The sequence below is a fragment of the Topomyia yanbarensis genome, chromosome 1 (genome assembly GCF_030247195.1).
Source record: "Topomyia yanbarensis strain Yona2022 chromosome 1, ASM3024719v1, whole genome shotgun sequence".
NCBI classification, from domain to species: domain Eukaryota; kingdom Metazoa; phylum Arthropoda; class Insecta; order Diptera; family Culicidae; genus Topomyia; species Topomyia yanbarensis.
Window position 1 is genome coordinate 135284993 of NC_080670.1, and position 24595 is coordinate 135309587.

Below are 24595 nucleotides of genomic sequence, written 5' to 3' on the forward strand. Positions count from 1 at the left end.
ATCCTCTCTCCACCACCATGTTTGTGCACTCCGAACGGTCAGCGAACGCACTATGTAAGTGAGTGGTTAAAAAAATACTTGAAACGAACCGAACGTCAGCAAACAGGCAGGACTTCAATTCTGGATGAATCAAAATTCGCTCACTCATCGAATGCATTTGTTGACTCATTCAGAGGGTTCCTTGTATGTAATTCCAATAATAGACTTCATGTACGTACGCGGCACATGACACAAATATTACATCACAAGCTGGTGGAAAATAATAAACAATGACGGCAAAAGTAAATAAGATTGTTTTCAACCAGGATACTTCATTAGTGTTCGTGAGACCGGTCGCAAAGAACTCAATAAGTATGAGGCGCTGTATATATCATTTACGCAGAGCTGTAGAAATTAGATTTTTCTTTAAACTTCTTGTTCGGCTCGGCTCGGTTTTTTGGTGATTATAAGCCGGGAAATTACATGAAAATATAGCGCAGTTTAAATACTGTGTCTGTGACATATGACTTCTATAATAATCATTGCTTCATAGGCAAAGACTCGACGTCGTTTTTGGGAATGATTTGAGATAGTATCGTCGCATTCGGAAAGCGATAGAAATTGTTAAATTTAAAATTAATTCTTTTAAAAGGCTAACGCGATGTTTATATAAACAAATTCATTATACCGCTACCACAGAGAACAGACGTCCAACTTCAGCATTCAACTTGTGTAAAATCTCTAACGGTTTCGAAGGTAGTTTGGATATCTAAACCAGGTGTGCTACTGTCGTCATGTTTTTTGTGGCTGAGTGCGACAGAATTGACAGCGGTTATTTCTCTACCCAGTCAAACTAGTCCGGAACCGATTCGGACTTCCAGCATGAATTCCAGCTCACATGCGTCAACCGATAGAGTCGGTATCGGTTGTTTTCTTTGAGCTAGATTCCATGCTGAATCCATCCAGGATTTCGAACCGGTTTCGGAATCGATTTGACGGATAGTTGGGATAGGTTGGTGTGCGGCGCTAGTGTTTTTCGTATATTAATTCAAATGTTTACACACGTTTTTTAAATATTTTTGTTCGATCATGGATGTCTGTTCTCTGTGCCGCTACGGAGCGTAATTTCCTCACCCTTCGTAATAGCAATCGCACAGCTGTTTATTATAGTAAATTAAGAGTAAAAACGAAATTAAAGTTTGTTTTGCTATTGTTAAGATTATATTGATTTGTAGACAGAGCTGCGCTAAATAAATTTAAGTGTTGGATACGTTGTACATAAAAACGTATTGACTCCAAAAATACGTCTGTTGAACTTTTTTTTTTCATAACTAGTTCGTCGGGATAATGACGGATATCAATATTTTTGTAATTATCTTTGTTTTTGGAACGAAATAGGTTGATGAGCCCATTATCGCTATGTTTCTATTTTCACGCTACCCATTTGAAGCCGTTGGTTAGAGCAGTGTCTGCCATCTTTGTTTAACGCATTGAGTCAAATGGTAGCGCAACAATAGAGGCACTCGATTCGTGTTTTCGTTGCGCTCAAACACGAGAAATTTACTGTTTTCAGCGCATGTATCTTATTATTTTGGTACTTAACAACAAAGCAGAGCTGTTGATGCCAATTTGTACGCATTCCATTGTTTGTAGGCCGAGTAATTAATGAATCAATGAGGCGCCCTCCTTAGTATGGTGAAAATAGGCACTTCACCCTACCGTCATCGGTGATTACTTTACGCCAAAAATAGAACGCTTTGTACATTACACTCAAGAACTACGATCACGTTACTTCAAATTTGAAACTGTTCGATGTTTTACATATGGCACAAGTACCTCCAAAGTCATTGAAAAGAACTTTTGGAAAATCAAGATTGAAGCTAAGTATGCACCTCTTGCGAAATGAAATTTCCTATACAAAACCTATGCATAAAAAACGTCGCGAAATGCTCGCGAAAAAAATTTTCGTTTCCATTTCGTAAGCGGTACGCAGCTCTCGCGAAAACGATAACGAAAAAAGCAGTTAGCCGAGACACGGTTCGACAAACGATAAGTTTCATAATACTTCCGCGAGATAGCGCTGCTTTCTATGCGCTGTCACCAAGGCAAACTTTTTCCTTGCGAAATAATGGTCAATGGTATTATTTCGCACGGAGGCTCGCGAAATTTTGACAGGTTGCATTGAAAAAATATAAAAAAACAAAAGATTAGTAATTTTTTGTATTTTTTTTTTTTCATCGCGACCTGTCAAAATTTCGTAGTTTTGAGAATCAATATTTTGAATTTGAATGAAAAGTTTTGAAATATTATTGGAATTGTGATTGTTTCTAGTAATTATTATTTACAGCACACCCGAACAAAGCAGCCACAAGAGCATTTTTCGTCACCAGCCATCTATCTACTTGATAAGTTTTCAACAACAACAACCAGGTGCTACAAATCAGCTCAACTTGACTCAACATCCTGGATCTGGCAATCAGCCAACCAACATTAAATCGATACAACCGTAGCAGTACCAACAACTCCAAATCCAGCAGCTGCCAACAATCTCTCAAAAAAGAACCACAGCAATTACAGCTCAGAACCAACAAAGCAACAAGAGCTTTTTTACGAATAATGGACCCATCGGAAACACTTTATCGGCACATTCTGTCGTAAAACTTGCCTGCCACTATTCTTACCAGCGGTTACCTTCCTGATGTAGAGAAATCAGAGTCAAACACAAACGTCATATTACTGCCTTGGCTCCTACCAGTTGCTTGCATGAAAATATCGCTGCCTCCACAGTGCTCGTGATTTCATCCCAGCAGCAGCTAGCAACCACAATTCCAGTGCTTATCGCCAGCAACATCAGAAAATTAAGATTTCCCCCAGACCATGACCATCATCCGACAGATAGGTAGCAACGTTCAACTGACGGTACAACCTGGCCAGCAACCGCAAGTAGTGCAATCGATCCAAGCCAATCAGGGCCAAATGTAGAAGACCATTGGTCAACTGCAAAAAAAAGATACATCAACAGCACCTTCAAACACAGTAGCAGCAGCATACTGTACTGTACCACGCCGCGTGCAGGACTTTTTTTATTCAGTTGGTGCAGCAAGGTGAGTCATTTTTACTACCCTTTTTTAGTTTCGGAAGGATCAGTACCGTGTTCAGTACATTGTAATGTAATACCCTATTCTTCTTTCAAAAGCTCGCGTTCACTCATTCACGGATATTTTTCATCATAATTTTTTTCAGATCGAACAGCAACCATAGCGGATACACATCACCGAACACCAGCAACATAATGCCATGGTAACCACCCAGCAGCAGAACACGGCGATAATGGGCCAACAGTAAATACAACATCAAGATCCTCGGAAAGGACTTTCTCTTTCGGTATGTGTTTAACAGTAGCTTCTCTCCACCAAGCATTCCTTTGCATATTTAGATGTCCTTGTCAATTTACAGAACAAACATAATGGAAGCATACTCTACACGCGCGACATATTCAATCGGGCCAACCGTGTGACTCGTTTGGCAAAAAGGGCTCATCATCGGTTTCATGGCAGCGAAGTGAGCAGACAAAAGAAGGCGTTTTTTTCCGAATGGTCGCTCTGGGCAAAAGTTCAGCTAATTGCAAGGAACAAACCACCGGAGTGACAGTATCCGTGCTGATTCAGGACCTTTTTCCATATATTGTAGCTTTTGAATTTTAATTCCCGGTCGAAACGATGGCAAGTGCTGCCGATAACTGGGTCAAAAAGGCGGAAGGAGGATCAGGAAATTTCTGCACTCGGTAAGTGTTTTTTTTGTCATAACCAACTAACCTATTTTTGGAGCGATAATTTTTCCATAGGTTTTGAATTTTTCTTTTCAATACAAATAGGTTGTCGATTTGAGTATCCCTAAGGATAAGGAACCAGAGCCGACGGCTGACAGCCCAAAGAAAGAAAATGCGGAAAAACCTTCTAGTTCACCGCCAGTAGAACCAGCGATCAAATTACTCCGGTAGAAACGGCTGCACCTGCAGTTTTGTTTTCGGTAGCTACAGAAATTAAGACTTTAGCAGCTCCTGAAGAAAAAAAAGCTGCTAGCGAAAATGGAGAAACAGCTTCCTCCACGGAAGATGCAGAGGCATTCAAGTAAGTCGCAATCTGGAGAAAATTTTGATTAGGACATAAGTAACATTGAGAGCCTCTCTCTGTTTACTTTCTGTTTTGATTATTACGTCTTTATAACACTTTACACTAATTTTCCAGTACATATCGAAAGCCGATAGTTTTTACTAGAATATTAGGCAAAGAGTTGAGTACTAAATATTGAAACGACCGAGTAATTAACAGAAGAGAAACACCCCAAAAAGAATCTCATTGTTACTTACGTCCTATTCAAATTTTTCTCCAGAAATATTTAATATCAGCTTTGAAATTATCCATGATTCATCTTTTAGCCCGGCGGATGCAAGTTTGCTAATTAAACTTATTCGCAAAGGTCTAGTAGAATCAAAGCTGGATCTGGGGGTGAAGGATCCTTCTTCGCCGCTATACTTGGTTAAAACTTTCGAAGCTTTGCACATGAATTCGGAACTGCTTCTATGCTATGGGTTTCAACGCTCCTTCCAAGATTCAGAAGACGGATCAACCTACTCTGTTGGCCGATCCACCACAGAACATAATCGCCCAGAGTTGGTCGGGAACAAGAAAAACCACTGCCTTCGTGCTGGCAATGCTCAATCGAGATTCAGTTGCTAGACGCGGAGAACTCGGACGAAATTTAAAAGATCGCACCGTAAAATGTTTTCGACCAGCTACTGGTGAAAGGCGTAGGAGCTTTTTTGGGTCATACTTGTTTTGATTCTGAATTTATAATTTTATTATATTTTAATTTTTTTTTTCTTCCTTGACCTGACATAAGGTATACAAATGTAACCAACAGGGTATCGTAAGCTAATAAATTTACAATTACAATTACAATTTATCTCTACCCAGTTCTATCCAAACATTTGAAAAGGGCCTAACTGCAAAATGTAACAAATTGAAATTTCATGTTTTCCATTAACGAATATCTACCCGAGCACGTACATAACGCAACATTTGATTATGAAGAATTTTGATAGCGATTTTACAACAATTTATAAAAGGGCCTAATTGATTTTTATGACCGAACTGATTATGAAAGGACCTAGCTGATTGAAAAGTGCCTAACTAGCAATACACTCGTTTTAAATGGATTATAACGTATTATTGTATTATGACTGATTGTAAAAGGCTTATAACATCTTTTCCATAATTTACATACAGGGCCAATCTGATTTTATGATGTTCAGTGGGGTCAATCTGACCATCAATTTAGAATTCAGTTAATTCGTCTAACTTTCGGTGTAATATCAGACTTGAACAGCATTTTTTGTGTGAGGTATTCTGCCACTAGAAGCAAAACTGTCCCATGTGCTATGGGAATCCCTATACACATGGGACAATTATACTTCTTGCGGCAGTAATACAAGTACTAGCAATATGCGCAATTCCTTAAACCTCTCTAGTGTTTCATGCAATAAGAATTACCACGAATTACTTATGGCAATAAATTTGAATTACGATTCTCACAATTGTTATACCAAAAATAGGTTTGTATCCGTACTGATTTTTGGTAGCATTCCCTGAGACTTCCAGAACCTTTAGTAGTAGCACAGATAACAGACGTTTAGGCTCGATTTGAATCGTGTGTAAATACCCGCTGCTGAAATTCCGAATAAATCAGACATCTGAAACATGTTTGGCAAACGTTTGCAGATGGCGCAGTGATCACTACAATGCAGTTAGAACACGTGTAGCAACAATGCTGTCGAACACGTGTAGCAAACAGTTGCGCAGATGGCAATAGTGAAACACGGATTTTCAACGTATATCAATTTGAAAGTTTACACAGGTTTTTGAAGAAATTTTGTTCTAGCCTAAACGTCTGTTATCTGTGGTAGTAGCCATTGTTATCATAATCGATTTTTAACGTCAGCCAGAGTTTAAAGCCTAGGGTTTGGTTCGACCTGAAACCGATTGAGTCGGAGTCGGTTGTTATATTTGCGTTATATTTCCGGATTCCGAAACGTGTTTCGAAAGGTAGTTTCCCCGAGACTTGTGAAAGCGGTAAAGGCGGCCAAGGCAATCAGATTTGCTTCTTAATGGTCAAACGCCGATTTAGAGCTACGATTCGGACAATTACAATAGATTTGGTTTGAGCGAATTTCGATCATTTCCCTGGGTCTTCTAGAACCGGTAGAAGCAGCCAATTTAGATAGAAAATGGCCAGCCAATGATTTAAATTTCCGATTGCAGGAATTGTGCAGTCTAAATTGGTCAGACTGAACTTCCCCGAAACATCCGGAACCGTCACAAATAAGCATTATGATTAATCATGCTCGAAATATGATTCACGCTGAGTACGTCACTTCCCTGAGAGCTTCATGAATGGCAAAAAGGTTTACAATTGTTACCGATTTCATACACATCCGTGATGAATTAATAAAATACATCATTTAAAACATTTAAATGACAACAGAAATATAAAAAATAAACAAACAACAGCTGATGTCGTTTTCCAGTTATCAAAAGCGACATCTAACAGCAAACACACAGACTAGTTTTCGCGAGCAAATGTCAAAATTCCGCGCGGAAGAAGGAAAAATATTTCGCGACCTCATTTCGCAAGAGGTGCATACTAAGCTTGAACGTGAAATCTAAAGAGCTAAAATTGGCGTAAAGTCACCCCCACAAGGGGGCTACTTTACGCCAAATTTTTTTTTTTCGCAAAATCATGTTAACTCCTTGATTTATTGTTATGGATTATGCTCGTTATTTATGTGTGAAAGCAAATGAATGTAGTGCTCGTAAAAATGTAAAAATAAAAGGGTGTGTTCAAAAACTGCGTACCACGCATCCAATAACCTTGTTTTGGAGAGTCGATAAGTCCTACAATGAAAAAAAGCAAGCCGAGAAAGCTCTACATGATATACTTGATATTGATGATATTGAGCCTTAAGAATTAGACCACCTTGTTTTAGTATTTTTCTAAAAGTAGTTTTAATAGACCTTTCTCGCCAAAAAAAATTATATGATAGGATGCTTCCTTTTTTATCCCCAATTCGTTACTGCTGATTGGCGCGATGATTTGGTACCTCTAACTATTGAAAAAATCAAAAATAGTGCAAGCTGCTCATTTAACCCCATATTCTGAATACCTATCTTGCCTTGTTTCCCCATATTTTTACACCATTTGGATGAATTTCCTGTGGGGAATACTAAAAGGATGCCAGATCTGCATATGTATTAGTAAATCTGCAGATTTTGCATTTTCACTGCAGATGTTTTGCAGATTACAAATATTTAGCAGAACAAAGCCTATGCCAGCCAATTTGTACACAAGCCTTCAACATTTTTGATCATTTAAAATATATTGAGATATCTGACGTTTAATTTACACACACTATGATCCCGTGTATCCCTATAAACGCGTTTTGTTTTCCTTCCAATTTTTTGCTGTCAAAAAAATTTGAATTTGAAATTATTAATCTGGTTTTTTAATCATAATGGTGCTCAAATGTACTGTGCCGTCCTGTAAAGTGTACACTGGAAACGGGTTTAAATTATTTCGACTACCCGGTTCGAAGCCTTTGAAAAGATGCTATGAAATGCGCACAAAGCATTTAATTCTACGAAAAACCCGCTGGATGGAGGTATGCAAAATCCCTAGCTCCAAGCCCCACCATCGTGTGTGCAGCCGGCATTTCATTTCTGGGAAACCATCGAAACTAGAGGATACTTCTAACGTTGACTGGATACCAACATTGAACCTTCCGGAAGGTCTTGACGATTCCAGCGCTAAATCTGAAACATCAGGTACTTTTTCGACAGACGATTCTGCATCAGTCGTCGGAGTCTCGACTGATTCGATAAAATATGAGTAAGTACAACACATTTTATTATTCATTGAATGAAATATTACAAATAACTTCCTTCGTTGTTAGATGGAACGCTGTCGTTAAACTTCAGAATAAGAATGTAGATATTTTTTTTGACAATGAGCCAGACTTTAACTTAACTGAAAGTGCCTGGGAAGAATCTTCAGCCAGTATCTTCGCAGATACCAATTATACATACAATTTTGAACGGTATTTCTAATTAGTAATAACGTATTCCATGGAACTGTCCTATGATATACTTACAGAGTCGACGCTGTTGCTGTGCGTGGGATCGATACTCAACGAGCTAAGCGTGATTGCCCGGATCTGCCACTGGAAGATGATTTCACGCAGTCCTTTAAAAACCTGTATAATTTAAAATTCATCAAATATGTCGTCAACTTTATAATATTTTACTCTAAACTGTATTGATAGGTCTGATGCAGTTAACGACAGTATTGATAGTATCACCCAGGGCAATGTCCAGCTTGTACCACTCGAATCAGGCAACGTACTTGTAGGCGAACAAAGCTCTGCATCTTGCACCAGTACGGCAACTTATAGTCAAGAAGACAATTCTATGTCTCTCGATCTCGATCAGTTGCCAAACGATTCATCAACTTTACAGATAAAAGATACGAACAGACCATTTCAAAGTGACGCCTGCGTTCAAACCAATCAACATGAAATTTAGGATTTAATGAAATGGGAACAGAAAGTGAAGAAATGTGAAAAAGCATCGGGATCGCCTGAAGAAACGTTTTATAGTAGCGCAACATGAAACTGTCTTATCGATTTCATCGTTGTCAGAAAACGATACCAAATGCAAATACTTCACGGGACTTAGCAGTGGTCACGTCTTAAGACATTTGTTTAACGCTTTAGAATGTGATATACCATCACTTGACTGGCTTAATAAGGAAAAGCTTCTAGTAATGGCATTTCGTAAGTTACGATTAAATGAGGCATTCTGTAGCATGGCATACCTGTACAATTTACCCGCCACTACAATTTCAAATTACTTTTTTCAAACCATTCACGCAATATATCCGTTAATGAGAGAAATGATAAGATTCCCTTCAATATGTCTGGATGTTATTGGCTCGAATCAAAACTTGTCGAAAGTAAACAAAGTTCATTTCATATCGTCAACCTGGCGCCCAGGTGGTGAAATCAACGGGGTGCTGGAGCGTTGCCAAAAAAATTTTATTTCCAGATTAAATTTTACTAAACTTCCCAGTTTAACTCAGCCGGAATGCTGGCTGGATCTAATTCGTATTCCGGCTCCGGTGACACAACCGATTCAAGTTAGAATGTTTAAGGGGTACCATTTCGATGCGGCTTAGCCGCATAACAGAGGCCCGGGCGAGGTGGCCACCGACCCGCCGTCGGAAGCAAGCGAACCTGTGATCCACTCGTTTGCCCGGCTTACTCAAACATAGGGGCTATCCCTAGTTTAAGTCCGACTGAGCGGTAGCGAAGTCGGACAGCACGCGCAAAAGCGATGTGGCGTAGCCACATTGGGTGCTGGACACAAAATAAAATTGGCAACGCTAGCAAAAGGTAAACACAAATGAACACTCCGGATGAACCTATCGTCAATTGACATTTCGACGAGTTTTGATTCGAGCCAATAATATGGGCCCCATTTGCATGGGTTGCTAGTGTTTTCTTCCTGGAATAAGAGCTGCCAGTTTTCCGGCTTTTGTGTCCGCCTAACTCTATATATAGGAACTCTACATTTGGATGAATTTCCTGTGGGGAATACTAAAATGATGCCAGATCTGCAGATTTTGCATTATCACTGCAGATGTTTTGCAGATTACAAATATTTAGCAGAACAAAGCCTATGCCAGCCAATTTATACACAAGCCTTCAACATTTTTGATCATTTAAAATATATACATACTACATTTCTACGTCAAATTTATTGAAGATTTTTGTAGCAATCTGCAGACTTTTATATTTTCACTGCAGGCTATTGTTTAAATAGACCTGGCATCACTGATGCTGAAATGATTCATTCATATACACTCAGAATTTTATTCATGCATCGATAGCATACTTTTCTATTTGCCTCTCCTTTCTTCTACTGTAAATTTTATGCATTGGACATATTCGGTCTATCCACTCATTGAATGCTTACTAGAAGTATATGCATCAAAATGCATAAAAATCGCAGCAGAAGAAAAGAGACGGGAATAGAAAGTATGCTAACTATGCATATTTTTGTTTCTCAGTGTACCTGTCAAAAACATAGAGCATTGCATGAAAATGTATAACCTCACTTTTCTGACAGTTCAGTGTGCTTGTTTACCTAAGACTTGTTTACATGGACTTTTAAAATTTACATTACTTGAATACTTTCGATGCTCTTTGAAAGACTATCAACTCAAGAGGGATGAGGATTGGAACAATGGGAACCTGGTGCCACATTATGCAACCAATTCGAATCGACCTTTTCACACAAGCTTGAATACAATAAACCTTTCGTTTCGAGATGCGTAATGTCACCCCTGGTTCATACATTGACTAATCGGCGCTGGATGCAAAACCCGGTGGCATATGCTGAATCGTAAGATCAAGCATTGGGCTATAAAACGATTGCTTTCTGGATGATGGATAAGGATTTGTACACATTTGTTTGTTTGCTCGTGGGTTAAGTCCTAACAAGATCCGATTTATTATTCATTTTTAGGTGGTGAAGTTTACCTGAACTTTATAGATAACGAATTCGGTCGATGATAAGTTGTTGAAATGATCGTTCAATGCCCATACCGAAAAACGTTTCCATTGGTCAGAATGCCTACTAGCGTATGATAGCTGCAAACATGAGGACAACAAGGTTATCGCTTTCGAATGGAACAATTATTTATTATTCGTGTTCAAGTTCCATTACAGCAAAAGTTACGTCGATTGACGATTATCGCATTATCGTTGATTTAGCCGGCAAATGCAAAACAGTGCTCGGCACTGACGATAAGGAGTAAGAAGAATTTAATAGGAGTGATAAGAATGCAGAGCATTATACATTCTGGAAGAATATCAGGGAGGAGAAATTATATGTAAATTTATATTATATCCCGAGTTGCCATCATTTTTGCACCGCAATAAAGCTTTCTGCAACTGCTGTCTTGTTCAAATTTGCAGGAAATAACTAGGCAGCGAATGATAAATTGCATAGTCAATTTATTTACTTTTTCGGAAGGATAAGTAATTAGTATGTTGTGAATATATATGTGTCACCGGTGCCGTGTGTGATGGTGGTACCGGACGGAACCGTTGGTCAGCAAACCGCTCTCTACTTAGCGCAGGATAAGCGAAACCGCTGCTAGCTTTCGAAAGAAAATTCCTAGCTGCTGCTACTCTATCAGTCTTTCTCTCGACTGAGGACTACAATTTCGGTCGACTAAATTGTGCTATGAAAATTGTACTTCCTGGAATTTCACCTAACGAGATCAATTCATTGTGAGGAATTTCGCTGCGTTCCAATATTGCTTGCCTCTGTAGGTGATGATGTGTGTGTATTCACTTCGGCAGCCAGGTCTTATGTTTTGGGTAATTTTGCTATCTTATTCTGCTGAATAAATCATCTGGCTAAAGCCTCTACGTTATACTATGGTCACTTTAAAAACGCATTGCTATTTAATCTTGTAGCTGTTGGCAAGTCAGTCCTGGCACTGTTCTCGACTAATCCTGGCACTATACCGCTGACGTCGCACTTATTACGGTGATCAAACTTGGCGAGAGCGGCAGTGGTTTCGTTGGAATTGTTCACTCGACAAGCAGGAAGTGCAAGGACTCTGCTACTTATCCCTGAGCCCCTTGTTGAAACCTTCGTCCTGTCGGAGTGTTTGCTTCGTCCGATACCGGAGCGTATTGCTGAACCGAAGCAGTCTGCTACTGGCGCTGCTTCCTTCGAATCGGAATCGCTGAATATTCCCGTTAGCCGAATGTCCAACGTGGCCGAAGGCAAATCGATTGCAGCAACACCACCAACCGTAGCTGAAATTTTGGCTCTTAATCCAAGTCCCTGCCATTGACATAGCGACAGACGAGTGAGGCGCAGGTTGGACCATCGATTCACTCGGTGCCGGACAGGGCGAAACAGCTGCAACAGGAGCGGACCTAGTATGGGGTGTAAAGGTCATCAATTGCCATAGATCACCAAAATGCTCTGCGCCTAACATTGTGAACAAAGCAAACCAATCGAAATTGATCGTAACAACGATAAAATAATCTAAATTCTACCCAAACATTTGAAAATGAGAAAAAGGCAAAAGAAGTTTTGGTCGAATTCATTATAATTCTATTTAAAAATTGAATACTGTTTTATTTAGTTTGATTGCGCATATTGTTTACATCAGACACACCCCTTAATTCATTGAGTACGTATTTCACTGCCTTTATAATCCTTTTGGAATCAGTTACAATAATCCTTTATAATCATTTTATAATAAGTGTATTGCTAGTTAGGACTTTTATATCAGCCGGGCTCTTTTATAATTTGTTATAAAATCATTATAAAAATTCTTCATAATCCATTGTTGCGTTATGTTTATGTACATGGCCCGATAGATAGTTTTTAACTGGGACGGAACGTGTGGATACGAAAAAACCTAATGTCAATTGTAGCCAGGGGGAGCTGTCAAATGCAGCCAAAGCGAACCGTCAAATGCAGTCAGGGGGGACTGTCAAATGTAGCCAGTCCATTTAAAATATGTGAGGAAGAAAGAGTGGCTATGCAAGACAAGAGATAAAATGAACATAAAAAAGAAAAAGAAAACATCTATCCACAGGTTCTGTCCCAGGATTTTAATAGAGAACATCAAAATTCGATTTGTTTGCATTTGGCAGTAGGCCTTTTTCAAATGTTTGGCTAGAAATTCCTTGCTTCGTCAATGAATCGGCTGGATGTTGTTGGCTCGAATCAAAACTTGTCGAAAGTAAACAAAGTTCATTACATATCGTCAACCTGGCGCCCAGGTGGTGAAATCAACGGAGTGCTGGAGCGTTGCCAAAAAAAATTTATTTCCAGATTCAATTTTACTAAACTTCCCAGTTTAACTCAGTCGGAATGCTGGCTGGTTCTAATTCGTATTCTGGCTCCGGTGACACAACCGATTCAAGTTAGAATGTTTAAGGGGTACTTTTTCGATGCGGCTTAGCCGCATAACCGAGGCCTAGGAACCGAAGCGGCGCAAAGCCGCTGAGGATCCGCCGGACGAGGTGGCCACCGACCCGCCATCGGAAGCAAGCGAACCTGTGATCCACTCGTTTGCCCGGCTTACTCAAACATAGGGGCTATCCCTAGTTTAAGTCCGACTGAGCGGTAGCGAAGTCGGACAGCACGCGCAAAAGCGATGTGGCGTAGCCACATTGGGTGCTGGACACAAAATAAAATTGGCAACGCTAGCAAAATGTAAACACAAATGAACACTCCGGATGAACCTATCGTCAATTGACATTTCGACGAGTTTTGATTCGAGCCAATAATATGGGCCCCAATGAATCATGTACAAGAAAAGTAAAAATGTTAAATTTAACGGAACAATGTATGATGCCGACATCAATTAAAAAATGCAGCTGAGCGACCTTGTTGGGAAAGTGTTAACATTTGGCAGCGAACCAAACCAAGTTTCTCATACTATGATCGAATCAACAAAAATTCCAAGATCATGTAAACAATCTCTTTGAACTGTCAAAAAAGTGAGGTTAAACATTACCATGCAACGTTCTCCACCGAGAGGTTCACTTTAGTTTGTTTACATAATCAATGAACTTTGTACCGCGACTCACCAATTCATTTGCCGCGTTGCCAGAAAGCCAAGCAAAAATATACAAAACAGTGCTGCCCAAACACATATTTTGAGTCCCACCATTCTTGCAAAGGTGAAAAAAATACTCAACATTCTTGCATTTTTCAAATTTAAAAAAAACATTAAAAAATCACGATAGCTCTAAAAAGTCTCATTTCAGCGGAAATATTCTTAAAAATGTGTAGTCTTTTGAATAAAAATAAGAAAAAAGGGGGGTTAGGTCGGACGAGAAAGGTCTAATAGAACTATCACCACCAAATTCAAAACTGTCGCAATTTCGTTTAGTAGGTGAGTGTTACTGAATTTATAGCTGGTCATATAGAAATTAAAAACGGACAACATAGTTATGCGCCTAGTTAGGATAGGCTGGTATGGCAACGTAAAAGTTTTAACTGGGACGGAACGTGTGGTTGAAATGTTTACACAAGTACTTTAAACTTGTTCGAACATGGATCTATGTCTAGGGGCAGATCACTTGTGATGCATTTTTAAAAATCAGCGAAATTAAATGCATTTATTTCCATCAAAATAGAAATTCATAATGTATTTTGCGTTGCGTGCAATGTTTTAGCGTTGCCTGCAATGTGGTTTGCGTTGCGTGTAAGACGTCAAAACCCTACAGAAAAGCTAGCTCTACATTTAACAAAACGTCGAACAAATTGGATCAGCGTAGAACGTTTGTTGAATAGACTTTTCTGCGAGGGAGTGCCAAGCTGATGCAAAAATGGAAATTAAATGCATTTTTTCTAATTTGATGCAAATTCGTTATACATTCTTAGAGTGATCTGCCCCTAGATCTATGTTCTTTGTAATACAACTATCAACGGTCACTATTATCGTTGATAACCTGCCAATTGAAACTTCTACGATATCGTGTGCAAAGGTGATTCCAGATAACCTACAGGTTTGCAGAAATGGTAATTGAAATTGGGTTGTGTACAGGGCACGACCACGGTGACATGAAAAATTAGTTTTTGAAGAAAGTGTGATGTAATCGCAAATGAACTTTAATCTATCAAACAAAACTATCGTCTCATCTCAGGACGGGAGACTATATAGTAGACCGGCAACAATTTTGACTTTTGTTTCTCGGAACACTGCTAATTCAAATGGTAAATGGATGCACAGATCATATGCTAAATATGAGCTTTTCCGATACCTCTAGTTCACCCACAAGAGATTTAAGTTTCAATAGTAATTTTTAGGGAAACTCGGAAATAAAAACTTAAAATCCTATAAAAAATTCCACAGTAATTCCACAGAGAACAGACATCCATGATCGAACAAAAATATTTAAAAAACGTGTGTAAAAATTTGAATTAATATAGGATAAACACTAGCGCCGCCACACCAACCTATCCCAACTATCCGTCAAATCCATTCCGGAACCGGTTAGAAATCCTGAATGGATTCAGTATGGAATCTTGCTCAAAGAAAACAACCGATTCCGACTCTATCGGATGATGCATTTTAGCTGGAATTCATGCTGGAAGTCCGAACCGGTTCCGGACTAGTTTGACTGGGTAGAGGAATAACCGCTGTCAATTCTGTCGAACTCAGCCACAAAAAAACACGACGACAGTAGCGCACCTGGTATGGATATCCCAACTACCTTCGAAACCGTTAGAGATTTTACACAATTTGAATGCTGAAGATGGACGTCTGTTCTCTGTGGTAATTCGGCATACCTCAAAACTTATGGTCGCGTAGATTATTTTATAACGAAGAGCTTTGTTGAAGATTGCATATTGATTGGAGGTTCCCCGATAAAGTAATTTAACTTTGAAGACCAACCGATTTTTTTGAAAATTTCTATTCGAAGCATGTGCGAGAAAGAGAGGCTACACATAACTGGTAGCGGTAGGTATTAAGTCAGGCCGGACTAAGTGACCATATATTGATTTCGAGAAAAACGAGTTTAAAGTTTGAATCGCAGAATCCTTTACACTATAATTGGAAATTTATGTCATAATTCGGGTTTATTGTTACGACTGTCAAATCTGGCGAAAGTAGAATCACAGAGAACAGACGTCCATCTTCAGCATTCAACTTGTGTAAAATCTTCAACGGTTTCGAAGGTAGTTGGGATATCCAAACCAGGTGCGCTACTGTCGTCATGTTTTTTTGTGGCTGAGTTCGACAGAATTGACAGCGGTTACTCCTCTACCCAGTCAAACTAGTCCGGAACCGGTTCCGACTTCCAGCATGACCCAAGTAACCAATAAGCATTCATAACGTAGCCTAATATCTGCTTTAGATCCACATATAAAGCTGTCTTAAAGAGCCGTGAAGCCTCAAATACTGATATAATGCTGATATTTTGTCAGAAAAGGCGAAATATAGTGCTATTACTGTGCAGAGATTGACAGCTCGTTTCTGCAGTACTAATGATATTATATAGCACCAGCGCACAAATGTCAATTTTGAAAGTCTTATATTGGCAATACTAATGCTATTAAAAAGTTTTAGGATGCTGTCATGGTCCACCATGGTTTTGAAACCTTTTCATATGTTTCCTTTCGGTATGATGAGCAAAAACGAAAAAAAAAATAAAAAAAGATGTTCTGTTTAAAACCGTAATGGTCTCTCTTCTGATGCATTGTATTGAATATCCTTTATGGGTTTTCGCTCTCACATAATATGAATGTTTTACGAAAATTACCTTTAGTCAGTCTCGAACTGAGGTACCTTGCCTCGTCCTTCACGGTAAGTGCGCTGCGATTGCTCCCTAGACTATATTGCACATGTTCGATTGAAATGAAATATGCCGAGTATAATCTTCAAGAAGAGTTGCATAACAAATAAACCCACAGCATTGCAATAGCACTATATCGGCTTTTTATTTGCTCTATAATGGCACTAAATGCACTTGTAAAGCTTACCTGCTTTCAAGATCCTTGAAGCATGTACGCGTTATATCACTTTATACAGGGTGTTTGGTTCATGGTTAAGAATCTCTCGGAGGGTGATAGACTGCCATATTTGGAGAAAAAAATTGTTCTACACATACCATCAAACCTCAACCGTTACAGAGTTATTGAACTTTTTGTGTAAAAAACTTATTTGTCTTGAAATACCTCTAACGTTAAAAGTATACTTTGTATTTTAGATGTTTTAGTTCCATTCGAAAGGTGAGAAAATTTCGCATTGAGTGATGCTCTCACATGTTTCAGCTAATGAATTTAAGTAGCCTTTTCAAAGTAATTTATTGAAAATTAAACAATTTTGAACGATTTTTCGTTCATTTCTTGAAAATCCTAATAGTTAACCTCATCATTTTAATAATTCAGATTGTTAGTCTTGATGAGCTGCTTAATTCGTTCTTTGACATGATACCTTTTCTTATTTTCATGATTTTGGGTTATTCAACTTAGATGTTTTTATCTCATTTTCACTAGTACCAGCTCTGATTGAAAAATTATGGCACTTATTATACTTTTTTTTCTTTTTATTCGAAAGCCAGGAAAATTTTACAGTGAAAAATGTATTAATACCTTTCAGTTAAGTGAATTTAGTATTCTTTTAAAAGTAAATAAGTTTAAAGTTAGTGCTATAATTTTCTTAAAATAGTAAATAATAAACATCACTATTATTATCATGGAAATAATGCATCTCAGCAAGTTCTACAGTTCTTTCTTTGACTCCATTCAATTATCTCTTTTGGTTTCGACGCAAAATCGTTTTTATCACATCGTTTCATATGGAAAAATAACGATTTCGAACCCACTACATTTGTGGCGAGCTCATGCTGTGTTAACTATTAAATAGCAGCAAAATGAAAAGAGATATAGACAAAGTGTCAAATAAAAAGTTATAGAGAACATTAAGGGGCATCAAATGAACAATAGTAACGATAAATTTTGTTGATTAATAATTAGAATAATTAAAAAACTCTCCAAAAAAAACACAAATTTTGAGTTATTTCGTTAGTAAAAAATCATTTAGTACACTTAACTAAAAGATATTTGTACATACACTGATAGGCCATTTTCTCAGCTTTCCAATGAAATCTTGTAAATAACGACATAAAGCATATTTTTTAGATTAAAGTCTTTTAAGCACTTGCAAGTCGGTTACAGGAAAAGTATAGTAATGAAATTACAAAGAAATGAGAAGAGATAAAAATATGTCGTCCAAAAACAAATTATGAATCGTCCTAAAACCCAACTTTTGGATAATGGATATTGCTATAATCATACTTCATTATTTCGAGAAAATTAGCAAAAACCTCCTCAAAAACACTAACTTTTAACTACTTTACAGCTAAAAGGTAATTAAAACTAATTACTTAAAATATATGAGAACACCAGTCAATAGGAAATTTTTTCACCTTTCGAATGGAACTGAAATATTTAAAATACAATGTATACTTTTAAAATTAGAGGTATTTTAAGACAAATAAGTTTTTTACACAAAAAGTTCAATAACTATGTAACGGTTGAGATTTGATGGTATGTGTAGAACAATTTTTTTCTCCAAATATGGCAGTCTATCACCCTCCGAGAGATTCTTAACCATGAACCAAACACCCTGTATACGCATATAGAGCAAGCGATAATGCTATATCTCGGCTGTGCAGTTATGCATTATTGATGCTAATATAGACCTTCATTGCATTGTTAATGCTGGAATGGAGTTTCAATGCAACATTAGTTCAAATATATAACCAATATAGTGCAATGGCTTAATGCTTATGGGTACTTGGGGAATTCCAGCTCAAATGCATCAACCGATAGAGTCGGAATCGGTTTTTTCTTTCAGCAAGATTCCATACTGAATCCATTCAGGATTTCTAACCGGCTCCGGAATGGATTTGACGGATAGTTGGGATAGGTTGATGTGGCGGCGCTAGTGTTTATCGTATATTAATTCAAATGTTTACACACGTTTTTGCCTTTCTCATATAAAGAAAGGCTATACAATCACTGTAAAAATCGACTTTTTAACCGAGGCCCGGAGGGCCGAGTGTCATACACCATTCGATTCAGTTCGTCGAGATCGGCAAATGTCTGTGTGTGTATGTATGTGTGTGTGTGTATGTGTGTGTGTGTCATTTAAACTCACACAATTTTCTCAGAGATGGCTGAACCGATTTTCGCAAACTTAGTTTCATATGAAAGGTATAAGGCTCCCATAAGCTGCTATTGAATTTTTAGACTTCCGGTTCCGGAGTTACGGGTTGAAGAGTGCGGTCACACAGCAAATTCCCATATAAACTGGTACCACCATGATGTTCAAATGATGTAAAACATATTAAAATTGATGTAACATTACTCTAGTTTGCGGGTCTGGATCACTAATGATCAATCAAAGCAGCTTTGACCACATTGGCCACCTATGACAGTTCATGACGCCCCCGGGGAACCCGCCAAGTTCCTAAGCTAATATCACACCCATTCCCCAACGAATTCTCTACCGATTTTTACAAACTTGATTTCAAATGAAAGATACAGTAATACCATTGACTGCTGCTGAATTTCATTCGATTCTGACTCTTGCTTCCGGAGTTACAGGGGTGTTAGTAAGGATACACTGGAATTTCCCATATAAATCGGTACAATCGTAATACCTCAGAGGCTAAAAACTATTGAAATGGTCACCAAATTACTTCTAATCACAGATCTAGATCACTGATTGCCAATCAAACATTCTTTGAATATATTGTCCACTATCGACGATTCCGGAATTCCGGGCATATTCCACAAATAAAGTCACATCGGTTCTTCGGTGATGACTGAACCGATTTTCTCAAACCAAGTCTCAAATGGAAGGCAAAATATGCAGTTGAGTATTGCATCGCCGCCCCTCCCCGCCTTGCCCTTATACCTCCCTCCTTCATCACTCCCCTCCCCTTGGACAACCCTCACGCCCGCATTTCCTTCATCCACCCCGTATACCGAAATAAGATGAAGGATTTCTGACGCATCCTCCACTCCCACTCTACTAACCCCCCATTCCCTCCACTTTTAAACCCATTCCACCAACATTTCAAAATATAATCACATGAAGATAACATTGAACTCATGCTGATTAAGCTAATTAAATACTATTCTTTTGCCTTTCTCATATAGAAAGGTTACGCAATTGCTCCAAAAACCGACTGTCTAACCGAGGCCCGGAGGGCCGAGTCCCATATAACATTCGACTCAGTTCGCCGAGATCGCAAAATATCTGTGTGTATATATGTATGTATGTGTGTTTGTATGTGTGTATGTATGTATGTGTGTATGTGCGGATTTGTTAACAAAATGTCCACATCGGTTTCTCGGAGATGGCTGAACCGATTTTTACAAACTAAGATTCAAATGAAAGGTATACTATTCCCATAGGTTGCTATTGAATTTCATTTTCAACCGACATCTTGTTCCGGATTACGAGTTGAAGAGTATGGTTACAAAACAAAATTTGTTGATTTGTCCACATCGGTTTCTCGGAATTTTCTGAACCGATTTTGACAAACTTGATTTTAAATGGAAGGTCCATCAGCTACTGTTGAATTTTGTGTGGATCCGAGTTCTGGTTCCTGAATTACAGGGTGATACGTACGATCACGCAGCAAATGTCGATTCTAACGAATTCTGCGATGAATGTAAAAAGGTGAAATGCCTTTCTTAATAGAAAGATATTGCAATTGCTCTGAAAACCGATTTTTTAACGGAGGCCCGGAGGGCCGAGTGACATGTACCATTCAATTCAGTTCGTCGAGTTTGGCAAATGTCTGAGCGTGTGTATGTATGTGTGTATGTGTGTGTATGTGCGTCTGTGTGTGTGCATGTGACCAAAAATGTCACTCATTTTTCTCAGAGCTGGCTGAACCGATTTTGACAAACTTAGTCTCAAATGAAAGATACAACGTTCTCATAGGCTGCTATTGAATTTCTGATGGATCCGACTTCCGGTTCCGGAATTACAGGGTGGTGAGCACGATCACGCAGAAAATGTCGATTTTAATAAATTCTGCAATGAATATATAAAGGTGAAAATTTTTCCAAAATATGACCACAACTGCTTCGATTTGTAGTATTAGGTCACTAACATCCATTCAAAGTCTTTTTGGTCACATTGGCCACCATCATCGGTTCTGGAAGCCCCGGCGGAAGTATCCAAATTCAGAATAACAGTCACATCGGTTTCTCGGAGATGGCTAGACCGATTCAACCAAACTTAGTCTCAAATGAAATATGTTGCGCCCCCGTAAATGGCTATTTAATTTCAACCCGATCCGACTTCCGGTTCCGGAGTTACAGGTTGTGGCATGCGATCACATAGTAAATAGCGATTCAAACCGATACTCCGATGAAAGCTAAACAGGTAAAAATTTCGCTAAAATGTCTCTCAAACAACTTAAATTTGCTGTTCTAGGTCACCGACGGCCAACCAAACTTTCGTTGACTACATTGACCACCATAGACGGTTCCGGAAGTGCCCGGGAAAAGCGGCCATCTTTCAAAATTGACGTACTCACATCAGTTTCCCGGAAATGGTTGGGCCGATTTTCACAAACTTAGTCCCAAATGATAGCTATAGTATCCCCACAGATGTCTATAAAATTTCGTACAGATCGCTTGGATGCATCCGGAAATATAGACTAAACCGTCCGGTCACATATGAAATTCCCATATAAGCCGGAACTCAATTTTTTTTCAAAGTGGGGACCCCATGAAATTTCAGAAATCGAATTCGTGTTTTTGATGCCAAACATCTTTAAAATGCATGAAACGTCGAGATTTTATGTTATCTCGAAATTTTTTTTATGAAGATCGACTTTTTGGGACTGCCGATTTCGCACCTTTTTTGAATTTAATATTAATGTAGCTGTTTTTTCTTTTGCAAAATTTTAGAACTCGAATAGTGATTTTTTTTTCTTGTATATTTGTCATGTCATGTATAATAATAAAATGTAATATATTCATTTGAAAGCTTTTAATGAATATAAACAACGCAAACATTCACGTGTTCATGATTGAGAAAGGCACAATTGCACCGCTAGGTGGATTAAAACAGGTTTTTAAATATTTTTGTTCGATCATGGATGTCTGTTCTCTGTGCCCTAATGTTTAAGACAAAATACCAACACATTAGGAAATGACAATCTACCTTAAACTCCTTTACAGAATGAAACGCTCCTGAACATGCCATAAGGGTATGCTACCAGGCCTACAGAACGTAAAAATCAATAGATGAACAAAATAACAGTTGGAGCTGAGTGTTTGTTTACTTTTATTATTTCGGGTTTAGCTGTGTACTTTATTTTTGCATAATCTGCGTTTTAGGGTTACTGCTTAAAACTATCACAATCTTCCAAATACACGTAAGCGAATGATCAGATTTCCATAATTTTCGCCTGCATTTTTTTATTTCCTGTAAACTGCGTCTCAATGGTCAGACTACACAATTATCGTTATCCCATGTCAGTGTTATAACACAATCATTAGAACTATGTCATGTAATCTCACCTGAGTATAATAAGGAGTCCACATAGTGGATCGTCAGATGTGTGATGTAGGGGGTCCTATACTGCCTCAAGGTACAATATCATTCTATACGGATGGTTCTAAAATGGATGAGCTGACTGGCTCGGGAGTCTACGGACCAATAATTAAAGAAGCGATATTAATGGGAAAGTGGCCTACAGTTTTTCAGGCAGAGGTATATGCAATATATACTACTACAAACTACAGGCATGCAAAAATCGCAATCCTTTCGGACATCCAAGCAGCACTGTTGGCATTAAGGTCGTCGAAATGTGAGTCCAAACTGGTTTGGGAGTGCATCACATTTTTACAACAACTGGCAACTTGTAACTACGAGCCCGAGAACTCGGAACATATTCTCTGCCAGTGTGCAGTACTATTTCTTCGAAAGGAGCGATAATTCGGAAGGCATCTTATGACGCCTCACGAGATATGGCATACCTGTCCCAAACGGATCCTCAGCTACATTAATAATGTACTACCCAGTTGGGACGAAACATGTGGACAAACAAACAACTCGCTTCCAACTACATTGGATTCGCGCAATTTGTAACATGTAGAGTAAACAGGGGCCACAAAAGATAACCTGAACAGTGGTCCCAGTGGCAATGTTTCCCCTAACAAAAAATGTCATGTAATCGTCTTATGCCAGCCCCCTGTCAAGGACGACGACTCTGTACAGCCAGCATCACTGCCATGAAAGGCAAAACATTGATTTTCAACCGAATGATTAGAAGCTGTATTTAGTTACAAAATGTCGATTTTCTGAATGATATGATATTAAATCATCCCACAAGATGCAAAACGTCGCGTGGAATGCTTGAATATCGAGCATAGTGCCGAACATAATTCTTTGTTTGGGGCTTTATAGCTATAACGCCCCATATATGTAGGTCGCTGTCAAACTCCATATGATGGTATAGGATTGCCAGGGAGCTGTCTTATGCTCCAGGACTAAGTGCTATCCCGTCATCTGTTCTGAAAAAATGTTCCGATATTTTAGCGATCCCACTGACGCACCTTTTTAATGTGTCACTTCAGCAGCAAACACAAGAAGCACAGCGGTACACAAGAAAGGTGACAAAAGTAACATCGGAAACCACCGGGGAATCATTTCACAGTCAAAAAATTTCGAATCGCTTATCAACGAGGTGCTGTTTTCTACTAGTAAACATTACATAAGCACTTGTCAGCACGGATTCTACTCTGGTCTATCGGTTGAGACGAATCCAGTTAGCTTCACATCGTTTTGCATAGAGAAAATATTCAAGAAACTCCAGGTGGACACGGTTTACACTGATCTTAAGGGCGATTTCAACACAGTTAACCACGAGATACTGCTAGCAATGCTTGATAAACTAAGATGTACCACGAGATTCTGCCACCGACTGCGATCCTACCTTGTACACCGCGAGGTCGTCGTGCAAATTGGTGACACATGTCTGAATCTTTTTTTTTAATAATTTCGGAGTTCCTCATGGTAATACACTAGGTCCGTTACTATTTTCATTATTCGTAAATGATGCGGTTTTCGTTCTAATACGTGGAGGGAAACGTTTTCGCTGATGACTTGAAAATATTTCTTGTCATAAGGAATGAAGCCGATTGCCGTGAGTAAGTGTCTCATCGATACATTTTTCAACTGATGTCAAAGAAATATGTTGATTCTTAGTGTTTCGAAAAGTTTTGTCATCAGTTTTCATCGTACAAGTGGCATGCTTAATTTCAACTACAATATTGCTGGAACTCAGTTACAACGCGTTGACCATGTAAAGGACCTAGGCGTTATTCTTGATGACAAAGCGATACGATTGCTGGGTTTTATGTTTAAAATTTCCAACGAATTCCGAGATCCTTTGTGTTTCAAGGCTTTATATTGCTCACTGGTGCGCTCGTAGTTGGAATTTGCAAACATTGTCTGGTGCATGATAAGGGAGTGGAGTGAAAGGATTCAAACTGTCCAGCGCAAATTTATACGATATGCTTTACGTCAATTGCCCTCAATGACCCGCTGAACCTACCACCATATGAGAACCGTTGCAGGTTATTACATTCTTTGCAAGAGCGCAGACTCACTTCCCAGGCCATTTTCATAGTAAAGCTTATGTTGGCTGAGTACGATGTACTCGTTCTTCTTGGACAAATCAACCTCTACGCTTTAACCCGAGTTCTTCGCCCTAGGACATAGCTACACATCGAAATGTGTAACACTAACGATGCTGCCAATAGTCCGATTATAGCGATGGTTCGTCGCTTCCATGAGTTTGCCGAGTACATCGACTTCGATACGAATTCATTACCGTTTGCTGTTAGGTTAATTATTTTTAGTTTAGTTTTTAGTTGAGAAATGTTGCCACATCTACTATAATGTATTGTAATGT

At 38.7% G+C, this 24595-nt stretch overlaps 1 long non-coding RNA gene across 3 annotated transcripts; it reads left to right on the forward strand.

Moving 5' to 3' along the window:
* The first annotated feature begins 1909 nt into the window (after window positions 1–1909).
* LOC131690923 (uncharacterized) lies at window positions 1910–6472 on the forward strand. 3 transcript variants are annotated; one of them, XR_009305664.1, is made up of 5 exons: window positions 1910–3083; window positions 3223–3363; window positions 3436–3763; window positions 3824–4109; window positions 4418–6472. It is a non-coding gene; the product is annotated as an uncharacterized LOC131690923 (long non-coding RNA). The 3 variants fall into 3 exon arrangements; XR_009305657.1 differs by having other exon boundaries at window positions 2200–3083; window positions 3854–4109; XR_009305671.1 differs by lacking the exon at window positions 1910–3083 and adding an exon at window positions 3116–3149 and having other exon boundaries at window positions 3854–4109.
* The last annotated feature ends 18123 nt before the right edge of the window (window positions 6473–24595 follow it).